The sequence below is a fragment of the Bison bison genome, unplaced genomic scaffold (genome assembly GCF_000754665.1).
Source record: "Bison bison bison isolate TAMUID 2011002044 unplaced genomic scaffold, Bison_UMD1.0 scf7180017864163, whole genome shotgun sequence".
NCBI lineage: Eukaryota > Metazoa > Chordata > Mammalia > Artiodactyla > Bovidae > Bison > Bison bison.
In genome coordinates, this window is record NW_011494735.1 from 12,938,934 (window position 1) to 12,948,881 (window position 9,948).

The window sequence follows — 9,948 nt, forward strand, 5'->3', positions numbered from 1 at the left end:
TGAACTCTGAAAAGTGCTAGACTGGTTCAAATAATCAAGTCCTGCTTGAAATTTCAGTGACCTAATTCTATGGAATAGAATTGTGCTCTAACTGCTATCAGTAAAAAATATTCAGTTGATTTACAAAATATTGATATGGCAAATGTTATAACTGTTATCAGGAATACTCTGGGACATTTCCCCATATTTATCCATTCTTCATCTTGTCATTTGTACTCAGTGGGGATAGAAATAGACAGAGGTTCAGGGATACTATAGAAAAATATGCAATTTCCACAGGTAAGCTAAGTTTGAAGCATTTTATCTAAATCAAGTTTGGATTGTTTTAGGATAGTTTACAAAGATTCAAAAAGCTCTTAAAATATCAAAGGGAATGTTTAATTCTTATTCTGTGCCAACTAATTTTTATTATTTAAAATTTTACATAAATAATCCATGCTTACTTTATATAAATTCAGCAAAATATACAAAGCAAAAAGGGGAAAAATGCACTTATTTTCTCATTCTTAGTAAGCACGAAGTGTTAGAATTTTATATATATCCAACCAGAATTCCCTAAAAATATAGTACTTAACAACATTAAATGTAGAGCGTTTTGTTAGCTACACATTATTCTATTATATACTTTATAATTATAAGGCTTATCTGATTATTGTATTATTCATAAAATTAGGAAATGTGGATCAGAAGAGAAAACATTTTAATGGTTTTGACATAAAAGTCTAACTTCTTAAAATTTACATAATATGAATTTTTCTATTCTCAAATGTTCATCATAAATATCTAAAAAAATTTATTAATAAAATCATTAATATTTCCCCATAATTCATCTAGGTAAAATGTTTTCTATATATTTGAACATATGATTTAAAAGTCTATTATAAATTATTAAACAATTCTCATGAATAAAAATGAAAAAAGATATATTTCATAAAAGGAAAAAATAATTAGAAAATGGAATTGACTAAATTTTTTGAGATAGGAACAAAAATAAGTGCTTATGTATATATATATATAAAATTCTGTTTTATGTCATTTTCATGATCCATCATGAGAGATCCTTAGCTATCTTTTTCTTTTCTTTCTTTTAGAAGAAGACAATATAGCACAGCGATTTTAAATAATGACTCACGTTAACTTAACAAATAAGTAGTAGAAAAAAATATGAACTCATATTTATGTGCCCCCCAATTTCTCATTCCTTTATATTATTCCACAAATGTAATTTTAACATGCTTTTTAAAAACTATAATAATGAAGAATTTAGAAATATTTTCATACAAGGAAATTGGAAAGTAAAGCCTGGAAAGTAAGACTAATAAGAGTAATAAAACTCTTTCCAAACATCAAAGGACTATTCTAAGTAAAACAGAATAATTAAGATAGCTTTTCTTAAAGTGTGTTGTATAAGAAGTGAAATCATACATTAATCCCAGTTAAAAAAATGGGGACAGTCTGAGTTACACATGATAGTCACTTTTGTTTGCAGGAAGAGTTTTACAGAGCCTCCAAATATCCAGTGTGCTGTGAAGATTTCAAAGTGAGAGAAGTAATATGAAGAATTTCATGAATGTATAGTCATAAGGAAGGTTGTATGTGCTCAGGTTGTAGGGACATACTTTGCTTAAAGCTTTGGTTTTTTAAGTGAATGGGTCTTGTCTAATATTATCAGGTCAAATGAAGGGAGATGGTGCAGAAGACTTTACAATTATAACCACCAAGCTAAGAACAAATGGTCACCCACAGATCCATGCCAACTCCCGCTAAGAACTGCCACTGTTACTGCTGAGCTTCTGCTCTTCTTTTCTGCCTCTACATCCTTAAAGATAATTTGCCTTTAGATAGTATATATCTACCTTTGGATCTCCTGCATTGCAGGTGGATTCTTTACCAACTGAGCTATCAGGGAAGTCCTTTTTTCTATGTAGTCTGTCCTTTTTGCTCTATCCATTTAGTTATTTTAGGCCTGATGAATCTGATAGCATTTTGTTTAATTCTATCCCTGTTTATTCTCTCTCCTCTCTTTATTTTCATCTCAATCCAGAAATCCCTCTAACTCTACTCTGTTGGTTCCTGCCTATAGCCTCAATTCACTTCTAAACCATATCTGATCTATCCTTGCTCTCCTACTGTCCTTCTGCTTCAGAATCATGTATTCTCTCTTACAACTTTGGCAGACGAGTCATTAAAGTTATGTCAAATTCTACGTATTTGTGTCTTTACATGTTAAGACAGCACATTACATCTTTCTAATTTGATTTTTAAGATATCCCAAATAGCATATAGAAGATTACACATAATCTTATTAAATTCACCTAAAATTGGTTAAAGTCATTATGTGATGAAATCATTCTACCTTTTTTTTTTAAATTTTATTTTATTTTTAAACTTTACATAATTGTATTAGTTTTGCCAAATATCAAAATGAATCCGCCACAGGCATACATGTGTTCCCCATCCTGAACCCTCCTCCCTCCTCCCTCCCGACACCATCCCTCTGGGTCGTCCCAGTGCACCAGCCCCAAGCATCCAGTATCGCGCATCGAACCTGGACTGGCAACTCGTTTCTTACATGATATTCTACATGTTTCAATGTCACTCTCCCAAATCTTCCCACCCTCTCCCTCTCCCACAGAGTCCATAAGACTGTTCTATACATCAATGTCTCTTTTGCTGTCTCGTACACCAGGTTATTGTTACCATCTTTCTAAATTCCATATATATGCGTTAGTATACTGTATTTATGTTTTCTACCTTTTAAAATAGAGCATTGCTTTTGTAAATATATATTATCTTTCTTAGCCTTAAGGTGGCAACACTAGGTTAAAAAAAAAAAAGAATACCACAATGCAATTATTTAATATTTTAACTATAGAAGCTGAAAGCATTGAAAGGCACTCATGATTTCCATTCCTGAAGGAACTAAGAATAATTCTCACACATTGTTGTTGACTGAACAGCATTATAGCTTGCCACCAGAGCAGAGTTAGAAGTGTCTGGATAAGTGCTTTCCTAGCCTCAGGTTAAGGACCAGGTCCACAGCTAATTAAGTGACAGTGAGTTAGGAGTCTAAAGCAAGAAAGGGTGAAGTATAGATTGAGGTGGTGAATAAAAGTTGCAAGTCTTCATTTGAACAATGAAAACACTAAAATTGTTCAGTATATTCCTCTGAGTAGAAATATGGATACAAAATAATTTATATTTCCTTCTATAATAGGGGAAACAGTCCACTGCTGCAGAACCAAGAATCCAAGGCATGGAAAATATCTCATTAAGACCAAAAAGACTTGAAAAGGAATGTATCTCTACTTTCTTCCAGTAGACTTTGACTGGATTTGACAAAGGTAGGTGGAAACCCTGCAAACAATAACATTAAAATTGTATAATGTAAATTTTTATCTGGCTCTACTACTCTTAGAGTAGTACATTAGCAGAGTTTATGCTATGATTTTTCTTCTTTTGGTTTATCTACACTATCTTAAAAACACTGTTTAAGAACTTTTTAAAAAGTTATAAATATTAGATCCAAGTAGATAGTTTATTGCAGTTCTAATGTGTCCTGAATTTAGTATCTGGATATTCTGCATTTATGTGCTATATCTTTTCCTTTTATAAGAACACTTTATCCATTTTATGGAACTGCAATAGTTCAGTTGTTAGATACTACAAATAAGTATTTATGTCAAATAAATTCAGATTACATTTATTTAATGTAAGCACTTATTTTTTTTCAAATTGTACATGTAAAATAGGTGTCTATACATTGAAAATGTACTATATTTTTATTCTGTTTTTCTTTGTTTTAATTTATGTAGAATTGGTTACATTTTTAGGAAAAAATAAGGCTTTTTTTTTTCATTTTAAAAGTTGTTCCTGTGTTAAGAAAGTTGAGAAAACATCTCTTATTCATAAATCAGGAAAAAACTACATAATTTAGCCACAAGACTAACTACTTTTTTACCCAATGAAGAAATCAATCCTCACGCAATTAGAACAAAAATGTTAGATACTTCAAAGTAGGAAATGGTGAATAGTGATATATAATGTATAAACAATATATTGTATGAATATATGCCTGGAAAGTTTTCTAGATGATAAGGGATATGGAAAAAAAAAAAAAAAAAAACTGTCCCTAGAGAAGGAAATGGCAACCCATTCCAGTGTTCTTGCCTGGGAAATCCCATGGACAGAGGAGCCTGGTGGGCTACAGTTCATGGGTTTGCAAAGAGACAAAAACAACTGAGGAACTGAGCACATGTTGTTAGACGCAGATGTAAGAACTCACTGACCTCTGTTGAGACAAACATACATTAACAGGGAATGCAAACTTGAAAACACAGTCCTTCATTTCCACTCTAGTCAAGATTAAAATCAAAACATGAGAATATTTATGGGGAAATATTTCTCTAAAACACTTTTACTACCAGGATGAGTTATCAAAGGAGATTACAGAATATTTTCCCTGAATTTTTTATAACCACTTTAATACATGGTACCTAAACCAAATTCTGAGAAATCCCTGTATGTTTCAGCCTTCAAGTTCTATGAATTTGACAATTGAAATGATCTAGTCTGCTTACTCTGTCATTTACCATAAATCAATTCTTATATTGAATTTTTCTAAATATGCAACATGCAAGTCAGCATCAAAATCAATAACACTGGCTCCTCATTGTCACCAGATGAGCAAACATCTGTGAAATCCAGCCCAACAGGCATCCTCTCCTTCATTCACAGAATCTTGAACAAAGCAGTCACCCTAACACTCTGAATAAATGTATGCTATTCAGGTGATAATGGTGCAAGTGTGAGAGAATGTGCAGTCCTTCAGGAAAGAAGCAATCGGGCCAATTTTTTTACTGTTTTTCAACAAAATGATCTTGTGTTGAGATATTTCAGATGGAGGAGCATTATTCATAAAAACTTCAATTTGATGCAAACTATGAAATACTTTTAATGGATTTCATCACAAATACCAAAGCAACAAGTAGTGAGCTAGGTTTCTGAAAATATTTGACTTTCAGGGAGAACCTGAATATGTAGAATCATTATACAAACATTGTAGCAATACAATATTAATTCTATGTTTATCCTTCTCTGTGACTACTGAAGCAGTTGGAGGTATTCATCATATAGTAATCAGATTCTTTGCATAAGGCTGATGTAACTAAGTCAATGGTGTCTTATGTAGCTATTTTAGTTAAAAGCTCAAATTACTTCTTTGAATAATGACTACCCAGAAAAGAAGTAGCCTTTAAACCTCATACACATAGAACTGAATAACTTTTCTAAGTGACATTAGTCAAGCTGTAACCCTTTTGTTTTTATTCTAAAACCTTCTATTACATTTCTTTTCCCTCTGGTTCAAGATAAACATCAAACTTGAAACGTGACAATAATTATACTTGGTGACGCTGAAGTGAATTTACCTGAAAGTAAGTTCTTTCATGAAGAAAATTCAATGAAATTCAATAAAATACAATGCAATTCCAATATTAACTTTAATGAAGCTTTCCCAGAGCTCAGATGCTTGAAAAGGTTTTTAAAAGAAGGTGACTTGGATGCCAGCTGGGGTTTTCTTGGCTCAGTCAGATTAAGCAAAGAACACTTGTGCAGCTTTATTAACACACACAATTTAGCATAGTAACAGTCAGGCTTCTCTATTTCATGGGTTGCTTGCTTACTTGGTAATATCATTCCTGGGAGATTTTAGGACTTTTAATTATGCTGTGAATAGTTTACAGTATTGAGCTACAGACTGGAAATTAAACTAAGGACATTTTATTTGTGCAATGGTTAATTAAATAGCAGACAACAGCAAGTTAAACTTATAGAAACCTCAGCAGATTTGGTCTGTCGGCCATGTGCAAAAATATTTTTTCTTTTTAATTTCAATTAAGGGTCCTCTCTGCTAAAATGAAACTGAGTCAAAAGTGGGTTTTGACATTTTACCTAGGCAGATAAAATGACCCAAGAATTTTTAAACATCCAGTAGATATTCACAACTCCAATAAATGCACTCTACCTTTTCAATTTTATATTAAATGGATAAATTGTGACTTGAAAAGTACAACTCATCGTTAACTCACAGTATATTTAAAATGGCATAAAAAGAGGAAAATGTTTACATGAAATAATGCAATCTAACAGAGCTGAAGAAAGAGCTGTTTTCCAGTAAAAGAAAGTGATAATGAAATTATTTAAAACTTGATTATTAACAACTGATGTAGCTCTGAATATTTTCACATCTATTCAAAGGACATTTTTGAGCCTCTGCTATATACCATGTGTCTTGCTAAATATACCAGATGAGTAAAATTCAATTTATTTTCTTAAGGATCTTTTCCAAATCATAATTGATCATTTAGTCATCCTGCTTAATATCCTTCAATCATCTCTCACTGTTGTTAGGATAGAGATCAAAATCTTTAACAAAGCTTATAGGGCTATAGAGGATCCTTGCCCAACACATATAGAGCCTTTACTCAATCTGTTCCTACTTCCTGAAGGTTCCTTGCTCCCAGCTCCATTTGGAGTTTTCCCTATTTTTATTCTTCAAAGTTTACTACCCATGTGGATGGAAACCTTCACTGAACCCCTTAGATTATAATCCCAGTAACTTTTCTAATAATGGATCATGTGCATGTTGAGCAAGTAATTGGATGTCTGAGTCTAGATTTCTACAAAGAATCCAGGTTGGAAATGCAAATCTGTGGTTGACAGTATTTAAATCGTATTTAAAGCTACAAGGCTAAATGACATGATCACACAAAAGTGAGAATAGGCAGAAAAGAGTACAGGTATATTCCAAGCCTTCATTACTTTTGTCAGTCTTTGTCTTTTAACTGGTGAATTTAATCCATTTCTATTAATTGTTAACACCAATATATTTACATCTGCTTCAATAATAATTTATCTTATATCTGTCTTGATTTTTTAAACATTTTTCACCTTTCCTCACTTTAAAAATATTTGGTATCCTTTTATTCAGCCTAAAAGAATAAAATAATTTTCCACATTCTAAAAACTCTTGATCTCCATTTTATCATACTATTACATAGATTTCTAAGATTGGGTTATGATGATTGATAGAGCTAAATAAATAGAGAAATATATATATATAATATATATATATGAAAAGAGTAATAAATGTTACTAAGGCATCTGATTTTCTTTTCTTCAGGTATCTCCTGAATTGGTGTCTACTGTTATTTATATCAGAGAAGGCAATGGCACCCCCCTCCAGTACTCTTGCCTGGAAAATCCCATGGACGGAGGAACCTTGTAGGCTGCAGTCCATGGGGTCGCAAAGAGTTAGACACAACTGAGCGACTTCACTTTCACTTTTCACTTTCATGCATTGGAGAAGGAAATGACAATCCACTCCAGTGTTCTTGCTTGGAGAATCTCAGGGACGGGGGAGTCTCTTGGGCTGCCGTCTATGGGGTCGCACAGAGTTGGACACGACTGAAGCGAATTAGCAGCAGCAGTTATTTATATGGGCTACCCAGGTGGCACAGTGGTAAAGAACCTGCCTGCTAATGCAGGAGATATAAGAGATGAGGGTTTGATCCCTGGGTCTGGAAGATTCCCTAGGAGGAGGGCAAGGCAACCCACTCCAGTATTTTTGCCTGGAGAATCCCATGGACAGAGAAGCCTGACAGGCTATAGTCCATAGGATCGCAAAGAGCCGGACACAACAGAAGTGACTTAGCATGCATGTATACATTATTTATATACTCCATGCATAACTGTATTTAGTGTGGTTTTTATGTAGCAAACTTTCTAAAGGTTTGTAAAGCCAAGAATATATTGTCAAGCACTGTATTTAAAAGGAAATTTGATGGAATAAAATTCTGAATCATTTTCCTTCAGATTCCAGAAATACAGTTTCATCATCTTCTCTCATTCATGTTTTTTTTTTAAGAAGTCTTTTTTTGTTGTTTAATTATTTTTTATTGAAGGATAATCACTTTACAGAATTTCGCCGTTTTCTGTCAAACCTCAACATGAATCAGCCATAGGTATGCATATATCCCCTTTTGTCCATGTCCTTTGTCTTGCTTGTTTATCTGTCACCTTCTCTTTTATCTTATAATCTTTTTGTCTTTGATATTTTAAATTTCACTTTATATTTAGGACTGAAGTTTTTTCTACCTCTTTGGTGATACATGAGCCCTTTTAATAGCATAAGATCTCTTATCAGTTTCTTGCTTTGTTTTTATTACAATGCATTTATCTTCATTTAAAATATCTTCATTTTAAAATATCTTTATTCCTAATTTTTATTTTTCAGTCTTTCTGAGACGCATATGATATGCATGTCACTTTTTTTTTCTTATGCAAATCTCTTGTGTTTCCTTCTTGGGTTTTATACTTTTGTGAAATTTCCAATTCTGATTTTATTATTTTCTAATTTGTTTCTAGCTCTATTTCACCTACTGTCTTCTTTTTTTAACTTTCACATTTTTTCGTATCAAATGTTTCTTTGATATTTTATTGATTCTTTGTGATTTTTTTGATAATATATTTATTTAAACAGTTTAGTATGATTTTTTAAGTTACTATGAAATTGTAGGTCTTTCTATATAGATATTTCTGTTCTGATACAATTTGTAATGCAGTATGCTTTTTTCTTTTTTTCTCCAAGGTATAATTGGCAAGTATGGTTGTATATATATAAAGTGCACAATGTAATAATTTGACATATGTATATATTGTGAATGGATTTCCTAAGAAAAATAATTAAAACGTGCAACTATAGATTTAGTACAGCCTCTATCATAATTCCAATGGCATTTTTGACAGAAATCTTTTTTTTTTAATCTTAAAATTTGTATGGAACTACAAAGCATCCCAAATAGCCAAAGAATTCTGAGGAAGTAGAAAAGCTAGAAACATCACACTTCATGATTTCAAACTCTATTATAAAGTTATAATCAAAACGGTATGTACTGGAATAAAAACAGACCAGCGAAACACAAGAGAGTGCCCAGAAATAAACCCACACATACATGGTCAACTAATCTTTGACAAGGGGGCCAAGAACACACATGAGGAAAGCTTAGCCCATTGAACAAATGGTGTTGGGAAAACTGGATATCCACAGGCAAAAGAATGAAACTATCTGGGAAGAGGGAAGAGTCCTCGGCACTTGTTTACATGATCCTGGGTCTGGAACCCTTCTTACAAGACCATATCCAGGCATGACTGGGCAACTCTCACTTATCAGCATGTCCCCTGGATTCCACAAGAAGGGTAAGTTCAGTACAGTTCAGTCATTCAGTCCTGTCCAACTTTTTGCAACCCCATGAAACGCAGCACGTCAGGCCTCCCTGTCCATCACCAACTCCCGGAGTTCACTCAGACTCAGTCCATGGAGTCAGTGATGCCATCCAGCCATCTCATCCTCTGTCCTCCCCTTCTCCTCCTGCCCTCAATCCCTCCCAGCATCAGAGTCTTTTCCAATGAGTCAACTCTTCGCCTGAGGTGGCCAAAGTACTGGAGTTTCAGCTTTAGCATGATTCCTTCCAAAGAAATCCCAGGGCTGATCTCCTTCAGAATGGACTGGTTGGATCTCCTTGCAGTCCAAGGGACTCTCAAGGGTATTCTCCAACACCACACTTCAAAGGCATCAATTCTTCGGCACTCAGCTTTCTTCACAGTCCAACTCTCACATCCATACATGACTACTGGAAAAACCATAGCCTTGACTAGACGGACCTTTGTTGGCAAAGTAATGTCTCTGCTTTCAAAGGAGTAAGCATCTTTGAATTTCATGGCTGCAGTCACCATCTGCAGTGATTTTGGAGCCCAAAAAATTAAAGTCTGACACTGTTTCCCCATCTATTTCCCATGAAGTGATGGGGCCGGATGCCATGATCTTCGTTTTCTGAATGTTGAGTTTTAAGCCAACTTTTTCACTCTCCACTTTCACCTTCATCAACA